The 13,547-nt window shown below is 47.3% G+C and overlaps 1 protein-coding gene across 2 annotated transcripts in view; it reads left to right on the top strand.

Moving 5' to 3' along the window:
• The first annotated feature begins 1,198 nt into the window (after positions 1 to 1,198).
• Positions 1,199 to 13,547, top strand: part of VGLL4 (vestigial like family member 4) — a 167,784-nt gene continuing 155,435 nt past the window's right edge. The window contains exon 1 of one of the 2 annotated variants that reach the window (XM_033210698.1): positions 1,199 to 1,569. The gene's annotated coding sequence lies outside the window, so the exon portion shown is untranslated. Of the gene's footprint in view, positions 1,570 to 2,350; positions 2,550 to 13,547 lie in introns of those variants that run through there. The other variant, XM_033210696.1, reaches the window with a different exon arrangement.

Below are 13,547 nucleotides of genomic sequence, written 5' to 3'. Positions count from 1 at the left end.
CATTTGCATTGTCTGGGCATTTCATTTTCCTGTTTATAAGGTGCCCAGCTGGACTGGATATAAGTCAGAGGAGAAGGAAGATGTGAATATTTATTAAACATCCCTGTGAAGCCTTGAACCCTGCACCGGCTCTTCGAAGTAAGAAGCATTCTCTCTGTTTTACAGATGAGAAAACTGAGGTTTGATAACTTGCCCCAAATCCTATAACAAATAGAGGCGGAGTCTGGATTCAAATTCTGTCTGAATCTAAAACCCTTTTTCTGTCTTACCATATTTCCTGGAATCTGCCCAGGCAGCCCTCATTCCTTCCTCATTCCCTGTCTGAGTTTGGCAGGATGAATCTCATATTTACAGTCGTTCTCAGGATTTCTCTTTTCTTAGTCTGAGACTACTGATGGACTAAAACAGAGTCTATGTAAGAATATCTTTGGGAAGACTGGGAACCTTCCGAGCTTTAATCTGTGAATTTTAATCCAGGAATCAGGAAAGCCAGGGGGCGTGTCTATGCCTAGGTTGACTTGTCAGTTGGGTTGTCCCATCTCCAGGGGCCCTGCATGGACTGGAGGAGAGCACATTTCATAAGGCAACACCTCCACCTGCTTTAGGTAAACCATTTAATCTGACTGAAACATGGAACTACGCATACCTGTCTTTGCATATCCAACAGGGGCTAAGATCCGGTGAGACACCGTGCTGTTCCTTGATATGATCAGATGAGGCAACAGATGGGAAAACAGTTTGAAAACTGCGAAGCATTTTCTTTTTTCCAGCACGAATGTAAGCTGGTATTTGTTTTCATTGTTATCATTCCCTTTCAGCAGAGCCCTCTCCCAGGGAAAGCCCTTACAGTAGGGGCTCCTAATAATGACTGAGGTTTGAGAACAGCCAGAAGGCAAGCAACATGAAGCCTTTTAAAGCAAACCAGAGGAAGTCCAGTCTCTATTTATTTTATGAAGTTAGCGGCTGGATATGTTAAGCAAATGTTTTCTTAATTGTGGCAGTACAAGAAAACAATAGGGCAAGGGTTGCTGGGGATGGCGGGGGGCGGGTATCAGGCCTCTATCCCCCGGCCCCCCACCACCAAATCCCCAGAGAAAGACAGGAAAAAATTAAAGACAGGCCTTTTCTTTTCGTGGTCACATGTCTGCCCTGCTGCTGTAATAAGAACCTGCGCCAATTAGAAACGTTTTACCTCCTTCTCCCTGCCCCTCCCCGGGCACATTTCAGAGTAGGCTGGGTTGTGGACGCCAGGAGTTTGCCAAACACAGCAAACACTGGTGTGTGAGCGGCTGAAGGGGACTCTTTCCACTCCGATCTCCCTCCCTCCCAGCCTGTTTTGATTTACTAGGACTTCCTCCTCCGGGCGAGGCGGGGGAAGGACGCCGCCGAGCGCCTGGAGTTGTGCGCGTGTGCGTGTGCTAGTGCGAGTGTGAAGTGCAGCGCTGGAGTGCAACATGCTGTAATGGGAGGAAACCGAGCGGCGTCGGAGCGCTCTGGACCGCCGCGGCCGTTCTGAGCGCAGTGGCGTTGAGCAGCCCCTCCCGGAGCCGGTGTGACCTGTCCCTTCAGGTGCGTGGCCGTCGGCCCGTCGGGGAGGGCGGCTCGGGCATGCTGGTGCCGAGAGGGGGCGACGGGGCCCGGTAGGCGGGGGACGGCGGGTGCGCCGCGTTCCGCGGGTGAGCGGGTATGGACGGCGACCCGGCGCGGGCGGGTGGTGCACCCTTCCCTGGCTGCTCGGCTAGCCGGGGGAAGCGGAGGGCGGCGTGGGTGCCGCAGGTTCGGTTGAACTCCGGGCACTTGGCGGGCTGTGTGTGGCGGGAAGGGCAGCAGGTCCTCGGGACGGGTCTGGTTGGACTGTGAACGTCGGCGTCCGGTGCGCTGTCCCCGGGAGCGGGGACCTACTGTGCGCGCGTGGAGAGCGCGGCGGGCATCTGGCCGCGCACAAAATGTGCGTTTGTGTTTGTACATTTGCACGGAGCTGTGTCCCCTGGCGGGGCCTCGGGGGCCGGGGGCGTGCGAGATGCCTTGTCCACAGCAGTGTGCGCCACGTCCACGCGCCCTGCCCGCTGGCGCCTCTCGGGAGCGCCCGCCCCGGCAAACCTCACTGCCCCAGCGCGCCGGCATCGGCCCGGGAGGTGCGAGCTGGCACCGGGCGCGCAGCTGGCGGGGGAGGGAAAGCAGCCGCTCTCGGCGGCGGGAGGCCCCGCCCCTGTCTCCCTCCAGGCTCACCTGGGCTCAGCCCCCACCTGCTCCGTGGGGGGCGTGACCGAGGGCGTGGCCTGGCTGGCCTTGCGGAGCCCGGCTCAGGGTGGGCGGTGCCTCATTCCAGGGATTCCTCGCGCTCTCGCGCTCGCTTCTGCCTGTCCGGCCCGCGCGTGCGTGTGCGTGTGCGTGTTTGGCGGGGGCCCGTGTGGGGGCTCGGGCGCGAGGGCGCGTGTGCGTCTGCGCGCCCTCGGGGTGCGCCCCGCGTGCTCAGGTCCCGTCCCCGCCCCTGGGTCCCCCGCAGGGCCAGGCCGGCCCGAGGCGGGCGCGCCCAGAGCCGCCGGGCGGTGAGTGAGGTTGACCCGGTCGGCGGGGCGGGACCCGGGCTGGGCTAGGGCTGGCCTGAGGGGGCCCTTGGGGTGGGCTGTCGGAGCAGAACCGGGATGCCCTGCGGGAGGGAAGAGGTGGCGGGTCCTCGCCGGGCCGCTCGGGAGGCGCCGATGGGAGCGGAAGAGCCTAGGCTCCCGGAGGACGTCCTGGGAGTCAGAGGCGCGGGGCCGGCGAGGAGGCCTGCGCCCGCATCCCGGCGGTCCCCGCCAGCCTCAGGCAAGGCTGTGATGTGGACTGCGGGAAGGCGCATCGTCCTCTTCGTGTGCTTCCTGCCCCCTCCCCAAAACAGGACTGCACACCCTCCCTGCACCCAGTGCAGGCCTCGCCGAAGAGCACAGGGCTGTTCGCTTTTTGTTTTGCTTGAAGTCTGCTTTGATTCCTCACCCTGAGACATTTAACTGTCTTAGGTTATGAAGACAGTGCTTGCTAGGGCTAATAGTATTTGTGTACGTTGCTGGCATGTGTTCGTCTGTTTAAGTTAGATGATTAAAAACTCGGTTTCACTTTGATCGTCGGTGCTGTATGTTTGCTAGTTGTAGTCCATTCTCTGTGATTAATAAGAACCAGCAGCCTGGCGCGGGAGGGTAGGGGTGTGGGGGAAGTGGAGGCGGCTCTACTGGGATTTATCAACAGCTGGTTGCCCCTCTGTTTGAAAGGCACTGTATCCCAGTTTGTGGAGTTTTACTATCTTGTTCTATGCCCAAGCCTACCTCGATCAGAAGGAGTCTGGCACTTGTTTCCTCTAAATAGTCAAAGACAAAAAAAAAAATATTAATTTGCCTATTAGGATTCGAAGGTCAGTTTTGCATACCATGTTAGCATACCAAACTTTAACTCTTTCTCTTCTCGCTGAGTCCACGGACTTATACTGTTCATTGTTTCCTGCTTGCATCTAATGAAGAGTCTGCTCATGACTGGGAGGGGAGTAGAGTGGGCAGCTTAAGGAGACCTTTGGGGTTGGAGCAGTAAGGCTGTCCCTGTGGTGTGATCTTGGGACAAGTTATTTATTATCTCTAAGTCCCAATGCTCTCAATTTAAAGAAAGGGTTTAGAAATACTTGATTCAGAAGTTTCTTGTCTTACACTCAAGACAGTTTTGAATTTTTTCTTGTATTTCCTGTTACATCTGGCCTGAAAAGTCATCTCTCCCACGGTGGAAATGATGTAAACCCTTCAATTCGTTGTTTAACTTTGGCAAAATTTTAATCCCAGGCTAATTTCCCCTGCCACCGTTTTTTCACACTTCTGGGCAGCCTGCCTTTGCTTTCCATTTGGAAGGGAATGCAAACTAATTTTTATGTTGACCAAAACAATACAATTAAGAAGATAATTCTGCTATAAATAACTATGGACTACATTCCAAAACTGTGAATGTTGTAGTAAAAACAGCTCTGGGTTATTATTTCTGGAGACTTGAGTTCTAGTCCTATCAATGTCACCGACTAGCTTTATGACCAGAAATAAGTTACTCGTACTCAAACTTTGTGTTTTATTTTCCTTTGTAAAAGGGTGATAATATCAATTCCAATACATCACAGAGTTTCGGGAATTACAGAGAATAATGTGCTTTGAAAGTATTTTGTGTTATTTATAAACTCTTTGAAGCTTTGAAAGAGCTACATAAACACAGTCGTTACTGCTATCCCCCAACTGATTTAAAATTATGACTTTATCTGAAGATTTTAACACTTCTTACAGACATAATTATGTAAAAACTTTCACTTTTAAATATTCTGGGCGGGCACAGTGTCTCACATTTGTAATCCCAGCACTTGGGGAGGCTGAGGTAAGAGGATCGCTTGAGGCCAGGAGTTCCAGACCAGCTTGGACAAGAAAGAGACTCCAGGCTCCCCACAGTACAAAAAATAAATAAATAAATAAATAACAAAGTAAAAAAATTCTGCAGTGAGAAATTCCTTTTAACCCCTTTTGGAGGCAGCCCTGTTACCAGTCTCTGGTGGTTGCCAAAACAAATCCAAAGGGAGATTTTATTTTGTGTCTCTTCTAGGTATCTCTCTTGGAGAGTTTTGCTGTGCAGCTTTTAATTTGCCTTAGTAAAATAATGAGTAGGTTAACAATAAAAGTTGTTTTGTAACTTTGGACATGACTTAACAAAAGTACTAAAAGTTGTAAGTTCAGGAGGGAAAAATCAAATACACGGGAAAATTTTAATGTCACTGAAATTATGACAGTGTGGTGATTTTAACATACCAATGTGTCTGCTTATTGCCTGTGTGAGATGAATTGTTGCAGCTATGAGAACCTGGTGAAAGAGAAAGTTTTTTGTGTGTGTGCATGAAGAAATTTCCAGGAGGTATGTTAACTGAGGCTCATTTGTGCTTCTTTCAGGGAGCTCATCTAAAGTTAATGAAGCTATGGGTGGGTGTTTAATAGAACAGTAAAGTGAATGCTGCTAATCTGTAGCATTTAGGATCTGTCCACATTAACCCCCCTGCCAAAAAGAAACCTAATACTGTAAGAACTAGATTGCAAATTTATTTTATTATTTTTTATTTATTTTTATTTTTATTTTTTTTGAGATGGAGTCTTACTCTGTCCCCCAGGCTGGAGTGCAGTGGCGCGATCTCGGCTCACTGCAAGCTCCGTCTCCCGAGTTCACGCCGTTCTGCCTCAGCCTCCTGAGTAACTGGGACTACAGGCACCCGCCACCACGCCCGGCTAATTTTTTGTATTTTTAGTAGAGACGGGCTTTCACCGTGTTAGCTATGATGGTCTTTATCTCCTGACCTCGTGATCCTCCCGCCTCGGCCTCCCAAAGTGGTGGGATTACAGGCGTGAGCCACCGTGCCCGGCCAGTTGCAAAATCTTGATGCAAGATTTGGCAGATACAAACTGCCAAGGTAGGAAAAGGAGTGCAGGAGGTGCTAAAACCAGAGCAATTATACCTCCTTGAAATACAGAATAATAGCACTTTTGCAAAGAGAGAAAACTTGGTAGCATGTACTTTCTGTGTCTCATGCCTCAGGTCTGATAACCAGATGTAGTCGATCCTCATTTTTCGTGGGTTCCATGTTTATGAATTTGTCTAATCACTAAAATTTATTTGTAAACCCCAAATCAATGCCTCTGATACTTTCTTCGACATTTGTGGACATGCGCAGCATGGGGAAAAATTTGAGCCTCCCAGCCAATGCGCATGTTCCCATCAGAGCTCAGACAAGGCAATACCCTGCTTTCTTGTTTCAGCTCTCATGCTGTAAACAAGTGTGCTTTTTGCAGTTGATTTAGTAACATGTTTTTATATATTTTTGTGCTTTTTTTTTTTTTTTTTTGAGACAGTTTCACTCTTGTTGCCCAGGCTGGAGTGCAGTGGCGCCATCTTGGCTCACTGCAACTTCCACCTTCCTGTTTCAAGTGATTCTCCTGCCTCAGCCTCCTGAGTAGCTGGGATTACAGCCCTCTGCCACCATACCTGGCTAATTTTTGTATTTTTAGTAGATACAGCGTTTCACCATGTTGGCCAGGCTGGTCTCAAACTCTTGACCTCAAGTGATCCACTTGCCTTGGCCTCCCAAAGTGCTGGGGTTGCAGGCATGTGCCACTGCACCCTGTCCATTTTTGTGCTTTTCGTTGGGGATTTTGCTGTTTACAGCGGCCCCCAAGTATGGTCCTAAATTACTGTCTAATATTCCTCAGCCAAGAAGGCTGTGATGAGCCTCATGGAGAAAATATATATGTTAGTTGAGCTTCGTTCAGGCTTGAGTTACGGTGCTGTTGGCCTTGAGTTCAACATTAATTAATCAACAATAGGTATTAAATAAGGTGTCTTTAAACAGAAACATACATAAAACAAGGTTGTGTTTTGATCAGTTTGCAAACATGTGACCAGAAGCTGGAAGGAATCTCACTTTTATTTCCCCTAGGAATGGTGGTTCAATATTCACTAATTCAGTGTTCACAGAGATTTTATAGAACACAGCTACTATGAATAACAAGAACTAGGCCAGGCACGGTGGCTCACGCCTGTAATCCCAGCACTTGGGGAGGCCAAGGCAGGTGGATCACCTGTGGTCAGGAGTTTGAGACCAGCCTGCCCAACATGGTGAAACCCTGTCTCTACTAAAAATACAAAAATTAGCCGGGCATGGTGGCAGGCACCTGTAATCCCAGCTACTGGGGAGGCTGAGTCAGGAGAATGGCTTGAACCCAAAAAGCGGAGGTTACAGTGCGCTGAGATTGCACCATTGCACCCCAGCCTGGGTGACAGATCAAGGCTTTGTCTCAAAGAAAAAAAAGGACCAATAATATTTATTGACAGTGATAACTACAGTGCTACAGTGCTACCTAATGTTGCACTGTGGCATGAATTAGATGTCTTTATGTAGGCTTTAATAGCTGAGAGCTGAGATTTGATTTTGGAACAAGGGAGAGTTAGACCTGGGCTGTTCTGGGAAGCTTGCTAACTTGGGCTGTGATGCAAATTCATCTTTTATTCTTGGGAGTAATAGGTCCCTAAGAATATGTGTCACTTTCGCACTTGTGAATAGGAAATACTAACTATTCAAATTTTAAGTATTCAAATAAAATAAATGCAAGAGCAGGCTTATCCAGAGTAAACTAAAAATGCCAGAGAGTTTCTGTTATTTCGTATGCCTTGCTGTATAAGGCTGAGGTCTTGAATATGAAGAGAGATTCATAATATCCTAAAATGAGAAAGGAAAGCATGGTTCATCTTTTTCTTTTTTTGTATTTTTATTTATTTATTTTATTTTATTTTTTGTATTTTTAGTAGAAATGGGATTTCACCATGTAGGCCAGGCTGGTCTTGAACCTCTGGCTTCAAGTGATCCACCTGGCTTGTCCTCCCAAAGTGCTGGGATTACCAGCACTTTGTGTGTGTGAGCCACCATGCCTGGCCTCATTTTTATTTGGGCTGACAACAATGTTGAAAAATGTTGGGAATTGGTGGTCTGCTCAGAAAGTTCAGACTGATTTTTATTTGTCCCCCTTAGATAGAGTGGTTTCAGTGTGGGCCCACCATATAGTCACTTTCCATGAGACACTTTAGGGAGATGGGTGGACTTCAGCCAGCAGTAAGAATTTTTGCACCAGCATCAGGCAGCATTGCATAGGACCGTGAAATGTGTTGTAATGTAAGTTGGGTTTTGCAGCCCAGAGCCTGTATAGATGTCCCTCACCGGGTACATGATCAACTTTCATGCAGTCTGTGCATTTGCATAGTTTACACTGATATCAAACTGTATTGCAATAACTGAGGATTTTTGTCACTGTGTGGTAGCACTGTCTGCTAGCTCCCGTTGCCAGAGTAGTGGTGATGACTAAATATCGTACCCCTGCCCTCCTGCAGGGCTGAGAAGTCCCATAGACTCAAGCCCTGAGTCATGTTAGCATCAGGAAACTTCGAGTGGTTGAGAAGAGCATTCATTCAGGGTTTCCATCCAGAGTGTTAGCCCTTTATTTGGTCTGAGTTAATGGGGGTCTCACTTTCTGTTGAGGTCATGGGACGGGGAGGCACCTAAGGTTACTTGTTCCTGCTATAGAGCCTCCAGCCTACGTTGGAGGGTAAGAGATTGATGGCTGCCTAGCCTGTAGACTTGCCTCCTGCAGAGGTTTCACAGGAGGGCTGCTAATCCCTGTGGAAAGGGTGTGATCTGGATCTCACACTTGAGGTTGGCAGGTACCTGAAAAAATCCTAATTAGGGATTTTATGCAGATACATATATTTTATGTATATATACACACACACAGTTCTTAGGAAGTAGGCATAGAACATGCAGATATATTCAAATATTAGAACGTTTGGCCTTCTAATGAATGTTCAGGAGTGATCATGTGTAGAAGTAAGGAATTTGATGCAAGCAGAAGCAGCTGAGTTCTTCTGGCATTGATGCTTCAACTTACAGCAGCGTGAGTCAGTTATACCTGCTTGGGACATGCCTCAATGAGGAAAGCTGGAATAGCAAAGGGTCCGTCTGTTCATGCTCTTTCTTTGATAATATGACTATTGAGAGAATATTTTGAATAAGGGCTGGCTTCTATTTAGAAAGGTAACATACAATTTAAGGTTGTGAACTTCAAGCACCAAGGTGAAATTCTAAAAATGTTCTCACTGAACCTTAACAGTTAGCCATTGGAGCTTGACCACAGGTCTTCCTGAGCATGGCGAAGTCGACATCATCCTTCCTGCTACTGTACCTATTCTTGGATCCCAGAGTCCTCAGGGCTTTTGCTTGACTCCTCTGTAGCTGTGGCCCCAGAAACCGCTATGTCTTGGCAGTTTGTTGCCGGTGTCGTTGGCCACAGTCTCAGCATCAATTGACCTGGTGTGACAGTCTTCTTTTCTTACCTGCCTTGGTTACTATTAATGTGACTCCATGCCTACCTCTGTTAGAAGAATGTCAAATATACCATAGTTTGCGTGTTCCCGAGAGGTTAGGGCTTGCTTCCCCTTGCTCGCTGTTGAAAGGATCACATTATTGCCTGATAGGTATCTCAAGGTATAGGGGAAAGAGCACAGGGCTGGAAGTCATGGTTGCTAATGCAAGGTTTGCTTTGATCTAGGCTAAATAATTGTGCTTGTCGCTAAAACCTCTTTGGCATGATCAACTTAAGAATAGTAAAAATAGCATTGGAGGGAGAATTGAGAGACTTGAATTCTAGTCTTAGTTGCTTCAGGAAGTCACTTACATTCTTGGTGCCTCAGTTTTTCTTTTTTTTTAATCTGTAGAAGAAAAATAATAATCATATTTGGCCATTTGGCCCAAGTAATAATTTGATTGTGAGAATCCAATGAGGTCATTTATGTGAATGTATTTTGAAAACATATATGCTATACACCTGGAAGATGGTGGTGGTAGACTAATAAAATTTGTTTTTCTCTTTAGTTTATAAGGCATTTTCAGTTATATCGTTTAATCCACGTGATAAGCTTGTGATTATCTGAAGTTAGTTAGGCAGTGTTTTTTACTGTTTTCTTTAAGGAGGAAACTAGGACCTGGAGAGGGTAAATGACTGGCCCACACAATTAGTGTTGGACATCTAGGGCAAATCCTAGAGCAAAATAGGCTTTCAGGGATTGTTGACTGAATGAGTGAAAGATTTAAAGTGGGGCTCAAACTTGAGCTCTCTGATGCTAAAGTCCTGGCTCTGTTGACTTAACAGATGGTAAAATGCGAGAAGAAAAAAGGATGACTCAAATGAGAGATATTTTTAGCAAGAAGAGCAGAGAGGGATGGTCTGAGAATGGGATGTTAACAGGAAGAATATGTGCTGCACGAAGTTGGTGGGGCATCACTGGACACCCTGGGGAGGAGAAAGAGGTGGAGGATTTAAAACCGTGAAACTGTGCTTGCATGTCGCCACCAGAATCTGGTGACATTTGATCTGGTTCTCATTTCAGTTTCCTTCTCACTGAGCCAGACAGCCAGCGTATCACCCAGTGTCCTCCGTATTTGGTGTACGGTGCTCAAGGGCAGGGAGTGTACTTTTCCTTTTTTGTAACGTCTAAATACAGTGTTTTAATAGAGGAGATACCCAATAAATACCTCTGAATTCTTTTTTTTTTTTTTTGAGACATGGTCTCCCTCTGTCACCCAGGCTGGAGTACAGTGGCGTGATCTCAGCTCATTGCAGCTTCAACTTCCCAGGCTCAAGCCATCCTTCTGCCTCAGCCTGCCAAGTAGCTGGGACTACAGGCGTATGCCACCATACCTGGCTAATTTTTTTTTTTTTTTGAGACGGAGTCTTGCTCTGCCTCCCAGGCTAGAGTGCAGTGGCACGATCTTGGCTCACTGCCGACTCCGCCTCCCGGGTTCACGCCATTCTCCTGCCTCAGCCTCAGGAGTAGCTGGGACTACAGGTGCCCGCCACCACACCCGGCTAATTTTTTTGTATTTTTAGTAGAGATAGAGTTTCACTGTGTTAGCCAGGATGGTCTTGATCTCCTGACCTCGTGATCCGCCCACCTCAGCCTCCCAAAGTGGTGGGATTACACGCGTGAGCTACTGCGCCTGGTCTATTTTTTTTTGGATACAGAGTCTTGCTCTGTCACCCAGGCTGGGGTGCAGTGGCGCGATCTCGGCTCACTGCAAGCTCTGCCTTCCGGGTTCATGCGATTCTCCTGCCTCAGCCTTCCGAGTAGCTGGGACTACAGGCGCCTGCCACCACGACCGGCTAATTTTTTGTACTCTTAAGTCGAGACGGGATTTCACTATGTTAGCCAGGATGGTCTTCATCTCCTGACCTTGTGATCTGCCCACCTCAGCCTCCCAAAATGTTGGGATTACAGGCGTGAGCCACCACGCCCGGCCAATTTTTGTATTTTTTGTTGGAACGAGGTTTTGCCATGTTGCCCAGGCTGGTCTCAAACTCCTGGGCTCAGGTAATCTGCCCACCTCGGCCTCCCAAAGTGCTGGAATTACAGGCATGAACTACAGTGCCCGGCCACCTCTAAATTCTTTTTTTTTTTTTTTTTTTGAGATGGAATCTCACTCTGTTGCTCAGGCTGAGTACAATGGTGCAATCTCAGTTTACTGCAACTTCCGCCTCCTGGGTTTAAGTGATTCTCCTGCCTCAGCCTCCTGAGTAGCTGGGATTACAGGTGCTCACCACCACACACAGCTAATTTTTGTATTTTTAGTGGAGACGGGGTTTTACCACGTTGGCCAGGCTGGTTTTGAACTCCTGACCTCAAGTGATCTGCCTGCCTTGGCCTCCCAAAGTATTGGGATTATAGGCGTGAGCCATGGCGCCCGGCCACATCTCTAAATTCTTGATGGCCGAGAAGTACACCCCATGCCATGGTGTGATAGTTCATACTTTTGGGTTTGCCCTACCATTGTATATTATTAGCTGAAACCAAGTTGGTTTTAGCTCAGGAAGTGGTCCTGGGGAGGCCAGAGTTTGGGCTCATGATGTAACAGGGCCAACAAAAATTAGGGTATTTTATTGTGTGCATCTGGAAGTTGGAGAGGCCATCAGGTGTTTCAGGATAGTGATGTCTGTCTGTTTCTGACTTTTGACCCTTTACTGTGTGTGGCAGGAACACTGGGCAGTTTGAATATGATTCCTCCCATGCTCGCCCCCTGGCCTCTACATCTAGACAAGGTAGTTGCTCCATGTTCTCGTACTCTTACCTAAAGTATATCATATCTAGCCACTGCCATGGGACAGACATGGCGTGAACATGCCTGATGCTGTAGTTTTTATTGTGCAAATCTTCTTGGAAAACTTCCATAACATATCTTGGAGTTGTGTTCCCTTGCTTGAAAAGCAATATAATCTAATATACTCCACAGTGTGCTCTTCCCAAGTGATCTGATTTGGATGTTTGTCCCCTCCAAATGTTACATGGAAATGTGATCCTCAGTGTTGGAGGTGGGTCCTGGTGGGAGAGGTTGGATCATGGGAGTGATCCCTCATGAATGGTTTAGTGCCATCCCCTTGGTGATGGCTGAGTTCTCTGGTAGTTCGTGGGAGATCTGGTTGTTTAAAAGAATGTGGCACCTTCTTTCCTCTCTTGCTCCTGCCCTCGCCGTGTGATGCGCTGGCTTCTGCTTTGCCTTCCATTATGATTGGAAGCTTCCTGAGGTCTCACCAGTAACTGAGCAGATGCTGGCGCCATGCTTATACAGTCTACTGTTAGCCAGTTAACTTTTCTTATAAATTACCCAGCTTCAGGTATTACTTTATAGTGACACAAAATGTACTAACACACCAAGATAGGTACTCATGTCCCCTTGTTGACTAAAAAGGGACAGTTCTTTGTGGAAGGCCAAACAATGGCTGTCAGATTTATAGCTGAGCTTGCCATTAGCACTGAATGCCCCCAAGTGTTTGTAGTTTTAAAATTGATACCTCTTCTTCCCTAATTCTCAACCTTTAGCTATTTGGAAGAACATATTAATTGAGGCTAAGGGAGTGTGAGGAAAGGCATGTGGACTGGCAGAGAAAATATATGACCATTACCTGAAAAAAAATATCCACAACAAAATATATGTCTATTCATGATGAATTATGTTCACATTTGACAACCACGAAAAAGGTGAATGGATAGACCAGAAACTGGTTTGCAGTGCAGTGGAGCACACAGTGTACTTTGTATCTGTTTTTTTTTTTTTTTTTTTTTTTTAAAGACAGAGTCTTGCACTGTTGCCGAGGCTAGAGTGCAATGGTGCGATCTCAGCTCACTGCACCCTCCGCCTCTCAGGTTCAAGCGATTCTTCTGCCTCAGCCTCCCGAGTAGCTGGGATTACAGGTACCCACCACCATGCTTGGCTAATTTCTTGTATTTTTAGAAGAGACAGGGTTTCACTAGGTTGGCCAGGCTGGTCTTGAACTCCTGACCTTGTGATCCGCCCGCCTTGGCCTCCCAAAGTGCTGGGATTACAGGCATAAGCCACTGTACCTGGCCCTCTATCTTTTTCTAGAGCCACACTCCTCTCACTTAAATGGTGTTATGTTCCAGGTGTCAGCATTTCAATGGATGATTATTATTTTTTTTTCTGAGATGGAATCTCACTCTGTTGCCCAGGCTGGAGTGCGCTATCCCAATCTCGGCTCGCTGCAACCTCCGCCTCCCAGGTTCAAGAGGTTCTCCTGCCTAAGCCTCCTGAGTAGCTGGGATTACCGGTGCCATCACCACCATGCCTGGCTAATTTTTATATTTTTAGTAGAGACTGGGTTTCACCATGTTGTCGAGGCTGGTCTCAAACCCCCGACCTCAAGTGATCCGCCTGCCTTGGCCTCCCAAAGTGCTGGGATTACAGGTGTGAGCCACCATGCCTGGTCCTCAATGGATTATTTTTGGTTCTCACTATATCCTAATGCAAAAACTACCACAGAAATAAGACATTATTGGGATAGACCTAGATTTGTTTTTCAGATGCAGCATCATTTTTTTGTGCAAGGTAGAGTATAATTTATGGTTCATAAAGGAAATAAACTTGTCACCCTCCTGCTTAAAGCTTTTTGGGC

This window comes from Trachypithecus francoisi, unplaced genomic scaffold (genome assembly GCF_009764315.1).
Source record: "Trachypithecus francoisi isolate TF-2019V2 unplaced genomic scaffold, Tfra_2.0 Lachesis_group0, whole genome shotgun sequence".
Classification (NCBI taxonomy): Eukaryota; Metazoa; Chordata; class Mammalia; order Primates; family Cercopithecidae; genus Trachypithecus; species Trachypithecus francoisi.
This window is presented reverse-complemented; position numbering and strand designations above follow the sequence as displayed.